The sequence below is a fragment of the Euprymna scolopes genome, chromosome 17 (genome assembly GCF_053919585.1).
Source record: "Euprymna scolopes isolate OS-2025 chromosome 17, ASM5391958v1, whole genome shotgun sequence".
NCBI classification, from domain to species: domain Eukaryota; kingdom Metazoa; phylum Mollusca; class Cephalopoda; order Sepiida; family Sepiolidae; genus Euprymna; species Euprymna scolopes.
The window spans coordinates 114131106-114143622 of record NC_136498.1 but is presented as its reverse complement, the minus strand read 5'-3'; the positions used below and the strand labels follow the sequence as shown (position 1 = coordinate 114143622).

At 37.3% G+C, this 12517-nt stretch overlaps 1 pseudogene; it reads left to right on the top strand.

Annotated features, from left to right (window-relative positions):
- The first annotated feature begins 12153 nt into the window (after positions 1 to 12153).
- Positions 12154 to 12272, top strand: LOC145297097 (5S ribosomal RNA; annotated as a pseudogene).
- Positions 12273 to 12517: the final 245 nt, after the last annotated feature.

Below are 12517 nucleotides of genomic sequence, written 5' to 3'. Positions count from 1 at the left end.
ATGAATATCTATTGATTTTAAACCTATTAGTAAAACTAAAATCGATAGATCATCCCTCACAATTGTAATCGGATCAGAAAAAAGTATTGGAATCATCCCATCACTAATATATATATATATATATATATATATATATATATATATATATATATATATATGAATGGAAATGTATAAAAAAGAATACGAAAAGTATAAAAGCTTATAACTTCTCTTTATTCGTTTTCAATTAGTGACGTGCAGGAATACAAAATAATATTATGAAAAAATATTAAAAACTATTTTTTTATGGTAATTGTGAAAAATAACAACTATATTTTTGATTTTAGCAAATTTAACTCCAAATTTTCATTTATATATATATATATATATATATATATATATATATATATATATAAATAATACTAGAAGCCTTCTCTACCATATATAAAGAGTCGTTGGCCATTGCTATTGGTGGTAGAGAAGGTTTCTTGTATTATATATATATATATATATATATATATAAATGAAATTTTGGAGTTAAATTTGCTAAAATGAAAAATTCACAATAAATTTATTAATCAACAAGGAATACAAAATTTTAAATCCATATATTTACAACAAATGGCTCATATATTGAATAAATTATACATCTAAGGATCTCTACAGTGTGGGGGTGGGATTTAGCTGCCTGTCGGTTTTGTTGAGGGTGTTTACGTCGTGGGGGCACAAGTGCTTACAGTTCATCAGAGCATTCACCATTAAAATACTTGTAGAACAGGCAGAGGGATGCAACATTTCGTTGATGAGACTGAGGCTGAAGCTTAGATGCCAGTTCAGGGCCTATCAGATTGGTGACTCTCCTTTGAACCTTGTCTCGGAGCGAGAGACTAGTAGCAGAAGCCCCAGCCCAAATATGACAGCAATACTCCATACATGGGCGAATGGTGGCCTTATAGAAGTACAGGATACTTTCAGATGTTAGTAGTTTTCTAGCACAGTAGAAAGAGCCTACCTTCTTCGCAGCAGCCCTGGCAATGCTTTCAATGTAATTGTTCCAACTCATGTTTCCTCTGAACGTTAGGCCAAGGAGTTTAAAAGATGTACTTTCAGATAAATGGTCGTTGGCCATTGCTATTGGTGGTAGAGAAGGTTTCTTGTAATTATTGAAGGAAACAAGTTTAGTCTTAGCGGCATTGAACATGACCATCCATTTTTGTCCCCATTCCACTACAGATTGGAGGTCATCCTCTAGTGTTTCTGCCATTTCTTTAGATATGTGTTCATTTGTTTTCCTGTCGTGCCTCTTATAGAGTGTGGTGTCATCAGCATATATACCCATCTCAGAGGCAATTTTGTCGGGGAGGTCATTTATGAATATTAGGAACAATAGAGATCCAAAGATAGACCCTTAGGGCACTCCTGCATTTATATCATAATTTTTAGATGTACAACCGTCGAGGACAACCTGGATTTTTCTCTTATCTAAGAAGGATTTAATTATGTTAAGTATTCTACCAGTGATACCGTATGATCTAATTTTCCTGAGGAGACCCTCATGCCATACCCAGTCAAAAGCCTTAGATATATCTAGAGCTACCGCTCTGCCCTCCCCACTTTGTCCAGTGAATGGTATATACATTTAGAGATTACAGTTAGGACGTCTGCTCTGGAACGGGCTTGTCTAAATCCATATTGTTGGTCAGTCAGAAGTTTAGCATCTGTAAGGTGATGGACTAGGGCATGATTAATTAAGGTCTCAAATATTTCGGCAAAAAGTGGGAGGAGGCTAATAGGGCGAAAATTTAATGGGTCAGTTCTTTCGACAGAATTCTGTGAATATAATCCAGGATTTGTGAAACAAATTCTGGCTAGGGATTTTTCTCCTTGGGGGCCCCCTAAAATATCAGCAGAGATTAGACCATTCCTGTAATGATCTGGTCCCTGTTGATTTTGCGATGGGAGTAAAGGTCTGTGCAGTTCTAGGGGGTCCACCCTCCCAGGCCTTGCCTTCTCTCTTTGAGAAAGGGGTTAGGTTATTGCTAATTGCCTGAGGTGCCCTTACCGGGGAATGCCGACGGGGCTGGCCAGGCGCTTTTTGCAGATCAGAGCGCCCATCCTCGGGGAGCGCTTACTTCTCAATCGCACTTTCCGACCTTGGTGTCTGAGTTCTCGCAGTGGGAGAGAGCTAAACATTATTTGTATCACGTTTTGTTAACTTTCGTTTGCCTGAGAATGATTTCAAATAGTTTGCTTCATCATTTGATGTTGATGTGGAGACGGTTTCGGAATGTTTCCATATGGAATTTATGGAAATGTAGTGTGACAATATAATAAGATCAAAATTTAATTCTAAAAATATTTCATTAATTGTTTTTTTCCATAAAATATATTTTTCCAAGTGAAATGTATTTCAAATTAGTGACCGATGAAAAAAAAAAAAAAAAAAAAAAAGATGGCGTCTTTGTTAGGAAGGAGTTATCGATGTGAACATTTTCCAAAATTGAAGTAAGCCAAGAACAATTTGAGAACAAGATAAATGCAGTGTGACAATTATATAAGATCGAAATTTAATTCTAAACACATTTCATGAATTGATTTTTACGCAAAATATATTTTTGTAAACGTAATCCAGGATTTGTAAAATTAATTTTTTATCACGTTTTGATGACTTTTGTCTGCATAAAAATGATTTCAAATTGTTTGCTACACCATTTGACGTGCTACTTGGCCTTCGGGACAAGATCAAAGTGTAGTATCTGTTCCGGCAGATACTGCAAGCTATGACTAGCTATGACTAGTTATGACTAGCAAAGACCAGATGTGGGGGCAACCCCACATGCCTGACCTTTAACCAGCTCCCATTTCCCACCTCTCGGGAGCTGGTCCCCTTTTCCCTTCCCCCTCCCTTCACTCCTCACATTAAAAATTGGCCTTGTGCCTAATTTGCTCGGTGGGGGAGCAAATAAATACAATCTGTTCCGGCAGATACTGCAAGCAAAGACCAGATGTGGGGGCAACCCCACATACCTGACCTTTAACCAGCTCCCATTTACCACCTCTCGGGAGCTGGTCCCCTTTTTCCTTTCCCCCTCCCTTCACTCCTCACATTAAAAATTGGCCTTGTGCCTAATTTGCTCGGTGGGGGAGCAAATAAATACCATCTGTTCCGGCAGATACTACAAAGCTATGACTAGCAAAGACCAGCTATGACTAGCAAAGACCAGATGTGGGGGCAACCCCACATGCCTGACCTTTAACCAGCTCCCATTTCCCACCTCTCGGGAGCTGGTCCCCTTTTTCCATTCCCCATCCCTTCACTCCTCACATTAAAAATCGGCCTTGTGCCTAATTTGCTCGGTGGGGGAGCAAATAAATACCATCTGTTCTTCAGATGCTGCACTTCTATTTCCTGTTCTCTTTCGGTGAAGGAGAAATCCTTCACGACTGAGACAATTTTTATTTTTGTACCTTTTCTCCACGTTAAAAAACGACCCTGGTGTCTAACTCTGTCCCGTGGGGAGGCATAGTAAATAGGTACACCATTTGACGTGAAGACACTATCGGAATATTTTCAAATGGAATTGATAGGAATGCACTGTGCCAATTTTTTAAGATCAAAATTTATTTAAAAAATATTTCATTAATCGATTTTTACGCAAAATATATTTTCCCAAATGAAATGTATTCCAAAATAGTGACCGACTGTTGTGAAGGAACATAACTGGCTATACACCGGTTACAAACTGTATATATATATTGGACTGTTTGGCAGACAGCGGCAGACAGCGGCAGACAAGCAGTCGCAGTAAGACGGATAGTCTTACGTGTTGATTATCAGACTTTCTTCCCCATACTTGTTACTATGTACTTCTATTTACCTTAGGCGAGCAGCCTTACGTTTCTGTATTATAAATAAACCCCATTACACATACCACTCGGTGTAACTCACGTTTGTCTTTATTTCCTAAGTATTTAGGAATATAACAATGGCGACGAAAGGATGTTCTTTCTCTTAACAGAGATAAATTACCGTACCAAGGACTGTGTACAATGCAAGGATTTTTTGTTTTACGAAAAAAACAAACTACACAAGGATTTTTGACCACGTGCGTCAATGAATTTAAAAAATTTTCCTACCTAAAGTAGCGAAAAGTACGGATTTTTCTTCGTAAAGAACTCACAAGAAATTATAGAAACATGTTCAAGGTAAAGTGGAATTTATATTTATTTTGACAAGTAAAAAAAAAAAAAAAAAAAAAAAAAATGGTCGCAAGTTGAATTCGAAACTACACTAAAGGATTACGAGTTTCGAAAGAAAAAATATAAATACAACGACTATTGTACCATTTTATGCCACGTGGGAACGGCAGCCATATATTTTTTTTTTTTTGGAAAATTAATTGTTTGTTATTGCCTTTATATAAATAATTGGAACTATTTGTCGTGGGAAGTAAGAAATATTTTGTGTATGAACTTACGTTGTTGAAAAAAAAAAAAAAAAAAAAAAAGAATTATTTTACAAAGCCTGTTGAATTACTATGGATGAACTTTGTTGAAACGTGTTGTGTCTGCATATTGCTACTAATTTACGATATACGTAAATTTACGATTTTTCTTTGGAATTATTGTGTAGAATTCGAAAAGACATTTTTGTACTAGAAGCTAACATGGAACAATTAGCAGAGTTAACTAAGGCTCTAGCCCTTAGCATCCAGGAACAGACAAAAATGACTCAACAATTTTTAGCGCAACAACAACAACAACAACAAATTCAACAACAACAGCTACAGCAACAGCTGCAACAACAACAAGAAAGAACACAAAAAACTTTAGAGGCACAACAAGAACAAACAAACATACTACAACGACAAATGTCGACACAGCAAAAGAATTTAGAAAAGCTAATTCTAACGTCGACCGGGAAGAAGACTAATTTTTCTGCCGAGGGTATTTCAAATTCACTAACGGAATTTCGTTACTCCCCGGATACTGGTGTTACTTTCCCTGCATACTACAGAAGATACGAAACAATTTTTACGAAAAGATGTTTAGACTGGACCGATGAGGAAAAAGTTACCCTGCTACTACAAAAACTGGGTACTGATGAAAACACCAAGTATGCAAATCTAATTCTACCAAAAAAACCGGAGGAGGTTTCGTTCGAGGAAACAATTAGTACCTTGTCGAAAATATTTGATAAAAGGGATAGCCTATTTCACTCTAGATACAAATGTTTGAACATTCAGAAGGCAGAAGCTGAAGACTATCTAGAATATGCTTGCACTGTGAACTGTTTATGCGAATCATTTAAATTGAATGAAATTTCCGCAGACCAATTTAAATGTTTAATCTTTGTACAAGGTCTCACAGCACCAAGGGACAAAGATATACGTTCACGGATCCTAACAATTATGGAGGCGGATCCTAACATAACATTGCAAAAAGTCACTGAAGAGTGTCAACGTCTGATTAACATAAAGAAAGACAACACTCGCATTGAAGAGAAAAATATTTTTAAGGTGCAGCAAGTAAAAAGGCAAGGGACCACAAGAAAGTCCAGGTTCCAAGAACACAGGATCCTTAAAGGATACAAAGACCCAAAGCTAAAGTGTAAATGTTGTGGTAGTTTAAGACACAACAATAAGACCTGCTGGTTTAGGAACAAAATATGTTATGAATGTGGTCTCAGAGGTCACAAGGGAACATACTGTGCCCAGAAGAAAAGACAAGGGACCGATAATGTAAATACGCTTCGCATGAATAAAGAAAAAAGCTGCGAAAGACGGAAATATGTTGATGTTCGGATAAATGGACATCTGGTTACATTGCTTCTGGATAGCGGTGCAGATATTAGTATTATAAATGAAGATATATGGAAAAGGATAGGTCGACCTGAATTAGCGAAAACCAGAAAGACGGCGAGAAGTGTGTGCGGCAAAAGATTAGAGTTCAAGGGAGAATTAAAATGCAAAGTGACATTCGCTAACCAGACTCATAAATCCAAAGTGTACGTCGTACCAGGAAAGAATACATGCCTGTTTGGGGTAGATTGGATTGTCCTGTTTAATTTATGGGAGAAACCCATAAATTCGTTTTGTAACGTTTTAACTGCAGAAAAAGCAAACCAAAGGGAAGACTTCCTGAAGGATTTGAAAACTGAATTTCCCAATGTTTTTGCCGAAGGACTAGGACTCTGTATTAAGACAGAGGCAAAATTTGAATTAAAGAAAAATGCCACTCCAGTATTCAAACCTAAAAGGAATGTGCCTTTTTCAGCGATGGACGCAATCGAAAAAGAGTTGGATAGACTTCAACAACTGGAAGTCATTGAAAAAGTTAACCACACAGATTGGGCAAGTCCAACCGTGTATGTAAAGAAAAAAAATAACAGAATAAGGGTCTGTGGAGATTTTTCAACGGGTTTAAATGACTGTCTATTGGACCATAATTATCCCCTTCCGTCCGCAGAAGATCTGTTCTCTAAGCTTAACGGAGGAAAAATTTTTTCTAAGATAGACCTCTCAGATGCTTACTTGCAAATTAAGATCAGCGATGAATGCTCCAAATACTTAGGCATAAATACTCATAAGGGCATTTTTAAGCTAAAGAGGCTTCCTTTTGGATTAAAGGTTGCTCCTGCTATTTTCCAGCAAATTATGGACACGATGCTGGCAGGGTTGGAATTTTCAATGGCCTACCTTGACGATATCCTAATTAAAAGTGAAAATTTGCAAGATCATAAGAAGCATGTAAAAGAAGTATTCAAAAGAATACAGGAATTTGGTTTTAAATTGAGCCCAGAAAAATGCGATTTTTTTATGAAAAAAATTAAATATCTAGGTCAAATAATCGACAAAGAGGGTCGAAGACCGGATCCACAAAGGACTGAAGCAATTGAAAAGATGCCTGCTCCAGATTCAGTGACAAAATTAAAATCGTTTTTGGGATTAGTTCAATACTATGCAATTTACATCCCTAACATACATAATTTAAGAGCTCCTCTTAACGAGTTACTGAAAAAGGGTGTTAAATGGAACTGGAATAAGGAATGTGAATCTGCTTTCCAAAATATCAAAAGATGTCTACTGTCAGACTTAGCATTGGCACATTTCAATCCAGAAAAGGAACTAATACTAGCAACGGACGCCAGTGATTACGGTGTTGGCGCTGTATTACTTCACAAGTATGAGGATGGTAGGACAAAAGCTATCGCCCATGCTTCAAGAACGTTGGTTGCAGCGGAGAAAAATTACAGCCAAATTGAAAAAGAGGCGCTGTCGATAATATTTGGAATTACAAAGTACAATCGATTTCTCCATGGACGATCTTTTATTTTGCAAACCGACCATAAACCCCTACTTACCATATTTGGATCAAAAGAAAGGCATTCCCACACATACTGCGAATCGATTACAGCGATGGGCTGTAACCCTCTTAAACTATCAGTTTAAGATGGAACATGTATCCTCAAAAAAGTTAGGACACGCAGATGCATTATCACGGTTGATCCCTAAAAGAAGCGAAAGTTTCGAAGAAACGGTAATTGCTGCGCTTAAAGACGAAAGTGAATGTACAAGTTCAATGTGTAATATGATACGTGAACTTCCGGTAACTTTCGAAAAAATAAAAAAAGAGGCAGTAAATGACATTTTCATTAAGAAAATGAAAAATCAATTGGGATGGATAAAAAAAAATAAAAAGGTAGATCAAACAACGCCTTTTTCCATCTGTGAAGATGTGCTCATGTATGGTGAGAGGATCGTAATTCCACTAACGTTACAGAGGAAAATTCTGAAGGAATTTCATACAGGTCATCCGGGCATTTCGAGAATGAAATCCCTTATGAGAGGATATGTGTACTGGCCTGGTATGGACAAGGAAGTTGAAAAATGTGTCAAGACATGCAGAGGATGTCAATTAGCAGCTCGAGATCCTCCAGTAAAAACGACGCCATGGCCAAAGACGGACCTACCCTGGTCACGTCTGCATATTGATTATGCGGGACCTATAAATGGTTATTTTTACTTGATTATTGTAGATTCTTTTTCAAAATGGCCAGAAATATTTAAGTTTAGACATCCAACAGCAAAAAACACTGTGAGTGCGCTTAATGAAATTTTTAGCCGTTTTGGAGTGCCAAAAACCCTAGTGAGCGATAATGGAACAGCATTTACTGCTCATGAATTCAAAGAATTCTGTGACTCACTAAATATTCTACATATGACAACACCTGTGTACCATCCACGATCGAATGGGTTGGCCGAAAAATTTGTAGATACGTTTAAAAGGGCACTTAAGAAAAATCTTACTACGGACACAGACGAACAATGTATTCAAACATTTTTAGCAATTTACAGGGTGACACCAAATCCTAATAATAATGTCAATTCTTCCCCGGCTGAGCTAATGTTTGCAAGAAAGATAAGATCTGTCTTCGATAGGCTGCTACCAGAGAAAAAGAAAGTTTTAAAAAAAGAAAACCTTAATACCAAGTGCTTCTCCCCAGGTGAAAATGTATATTTCAAAAATTTTCAAAATGGACGAAATCAGTGGGTTGAAGGTATTATCAAAAAAAGGATTGGGAGCATGGTCTATACCATCCAAGGATTAAGTTTTGTCTGCAAAAGACACAGAAATCAAATACGTCCCAGACTGTCTCCAAATGTGGAAGAGACACCAATGGAAACATTGTGCGATATTTTTGATATACCAAAACCAGCGTGTGTACCGCAAACAATGAATATTTCGCCTGAACCGACCATACGGGCTGGACAGAAACCTTTACCCCGGGTAACGCTGACCAGAAGGAAAAGCGCAAGAAAGAGAAAAGTTACCAGGAGATTAAGCCCTGACCTTAAAAGGAAGAGGTATTTAAGCTAAAATCAGGAAGATTTCAGCTTCAGGGGGAGGTGTTGTGAAGGAACATAACTGGCTATACACCGGTTACAAACTGTATATATATATTGGACTGTTTGGCAGACAGCGGCAGACAGCGGCAGACAAGCAGTCGCAGTAAGACGGATAGTCTTACGTGTTGATTATCAGACTTTCTTCCCCATACTTGTTACTATGTACTTCTATTTACCTTAGGCGAGCAGCCTTACGTTTCTGTATTATAAATAAACCCCATTACACATACCACTCGGTGTAACTCACGTTTGTCTTTATTTCCTAAGTATTTAGGAATATAACACCGACGAAAAAAGAAAAAAAAAGATGGCGTCTTTGTTTGGAAGAAGCTATCGATATTTTCCAAATAAACCAAGAATAATTTGGTAACAAGATTGACTGATAACCATTCTTGATGATATCATGTTCTTAGTATGAACAAATTTGAAACCAAATATTGAGACACTCTCAATTAATAAATCACAAAGTTTCACATTAATTCTTTGGTTGTTAGTGATATAGTTTTTTTTGTTGTTTTTTTTTTTACATTGGCATCATCATTTATCAAGGCCAAAAGGCCACTCGAAGATAAGGGTTAAAGAATTTACAGTAGAAATTGGACAATGTAGTAATCGTTAGTAATGAAAATTCGGTAAATTTGTTAACTTATATGGAACGGCTCATCAAAACTTGTTCACGTTAGACTTGAAGACAACCATATTGTAGTCAGCTGGAAAGCAGGAAAACGGAAGACAATTCCATAGTCGTGCAGTTCTAAGAAAGAAGCTTTGTTCATGGAATCTACGTTTAAGTTTAGGCACAGATAAAGAGTGGGAGAAATTATTGATAATGTTTTCTGCTAGACGGGTGTTTCTTGTGAAAGTTTGGCGAGCGGGGACTATAGATTGGAGCTCAGTCGAGCACTTGCTATGAAATTAACGATAAAGCAGAGATAAACTTGCAACATCTCTTCTGTGAGAAAGAGGTTGCAGGGATGAGAAAAGGACATCTCCTACGAGGCTACGAAGTGATATAGTTTAACGAAGTTGTGATATATTTTCAAACAAATGATTTAAAAAATGCTTTCAATTGAATGAATAATATATTTTACTACTATAATGATTGGTTGTTAATATAAATCATTTTTATGCATATTCAACACTCGTATTTGAATTTGTATATGCAGATCTGTCAGCATTTCTTACTTTAAGTATATTGTCGATCTTCAATTTGTTATTTTCCAAATCGCGTTGCCTATGTTTAATGTCAAATAATAGATATATATTTTGGCTTACATGTGAGGTAGCAGAAATTAAAAGACAGTAAAAGATATGCATTTTATACAGGGTGGAATGATAAAAATGTCACCCTAAAGCTCTATTTTCCAACTTTTATTGAAAAATATCAATTCAGGTAACTTTATTCAATGTAACCACCTTCAGCCCCAATCACCACCTTGATACAGGTCTGGAACTTGGAGCATGCCTTTTCTACAAGCGCTGGTGAGAGCTCTGTGAATACTTGGCAGATGGCGGTGATCAGGCTGACTTTGGTGTTGTGGGAGGTCATGTTGGTGATGTTCTCGACGTATGACCAAACGAAGTAGTCCAGCAAGTTCAGGTCGGTGGGAGGAAGGGGAGGGCAGTGAGAGAAGGATACAAAGTCGTAGCACTCCTTCTGAAGCTAAGACTTGTGGGCTGGTGCAGAGTCCTGCTGCCACACCCAAGGTCTGCCAATTACGTCGGAGAAGGGAGAAGCATTTGAAAGAGATTCAAATGCACTATATTCGAAAGAGATTCAAGAGACCAAGAATCACATCAGAGAAGAGAGTGGTATTGGAAATAGATTCGAGAGAGCTGTATTCGAAAGATTGGAGAGAACTGTATTCAAAAGAGATTCATAGGAGCTGTATTCGAAAGAGATTCAATAGACGGGAAATCACATAAGAAAAGGGGACAGTATTCGGAAGAGATTCAAGGGAGAGATAGACGTGTTGGATCCAGTTGTCGAGGGCGATTAGAAAAGACCTGTAAATAAATGTTTCTTAATAAATGTTGGTTGTTTCACTAAGTTGAGTTTCTTCGATTTTATGTTTCTTGCGACTGAGTCTACAACGTCTCAGGTCCCTACAGATTAACAACTTAACACACGTGTAAAACGTGTGTTAAGTTACACTGAGAGCAGAGCTCAGATGCTGGGATAACATCAGTATATAATGCTACTAGCAGGGAGACTCAACGTTGTCCAGGATTGAATGAGGATCAACAAATGTTTCACAGTCTCATACTTTTATTGCCTGCTCTAGTTAGAGAACCTTCCCACAATGTACCAGGAGGAAGTTTCGAATGCCTCACCACAGTGACTTAGTCCACAATACATTGTAGCCTACATTGCACTGTAGAGAATCTACTGTTGATTTCATAAATTCTCTGTAAATAATGGCTTCACATAAAGTTTCAAATGCAAAAGTCAAGCATCATGGTTCAGTTGTGTTCGAAATAAAAACATTTATTTCGAATGCACCCTGTCTTATCAAAGAATCAACTGTTGATCTTATGAAATTATTTTTACATAATCACTTGAATTAAAATTAAACATACAAAAGTCAAGTATCATGGTTCAATTATGCTCTCAAAAGAAATACTCATTTTGAATGCGCCCCTGTTTTATAAAAGAATCTAGAGTTGATTTTATAAGCTGAGCCTTTCTGATTGTGCAGGGATAAAACTTCTCAAATGCACTTGTGACGTTAGGTTGTATAAAAGTGTTAACTTTAGTCAAAATCGAACTTCCTTCTTTAATCGGATTTTTTCCGATTAGCAATTTTTGATACTTATCAGATGCATTCCGATACAAAAACCTATGTAAGAACACTCCCAGACATGTAAAGTACCTTCATGTGAAAATTCATAAATTCGGCCTAACCATTTCTGAGTCCATAGGGAACGAATGACACACACACACACACACACACACACACACACACACACACACACAAAATTCCTTTTATATAAGAGTAGAAGTAGGTAGATAGATGACAAGACAAAAATTAAACATGCTATCTTCATCCGAACGACAATGCTATGATTGATAATAGAGACAAAATGTATTAATTGAGACCTTTTTTTAGATGCTCTAAACACAAACTTACAGAAATTTGGCATTTTTTACTCTCATTTGCTAATTGACGAAACGATAAAAAGGTACTATGGAACGCATTCCACAAAAATGTTCATGAAACGCAAACCTATAAAATTTGGGTATAAATTTTGCGCTCTATGTAGTGTATGCGACATAATTCACATTGACACACTGGTTCCCATTAGATCACCAAAGTTAAGCAACGTTGAGTCTGATCAGTACTAAAATGGGTGACCATTTGGGAATTCCAGGCACTGTATGCCATCATCATCATCATCATCATCATCAACCATTACACCCAGTGGTGTTTTGGGCAGCAACATATCCCCTCCACCTCTGCCTATCCTGAGCCAGCCTAGCCAGTGAACCCCAAGAATGCTGCATAGCTTTCCTCTCCCTTTCCACCATTCTTCTCCAAGTTGCTCTCGGCCTTCCTCTCTTCCTTTTGCAATCTGGAGTCCAGTGCAATACTATTCTTGTGACTGATTGTGGGTCTTTCTGGCGAACA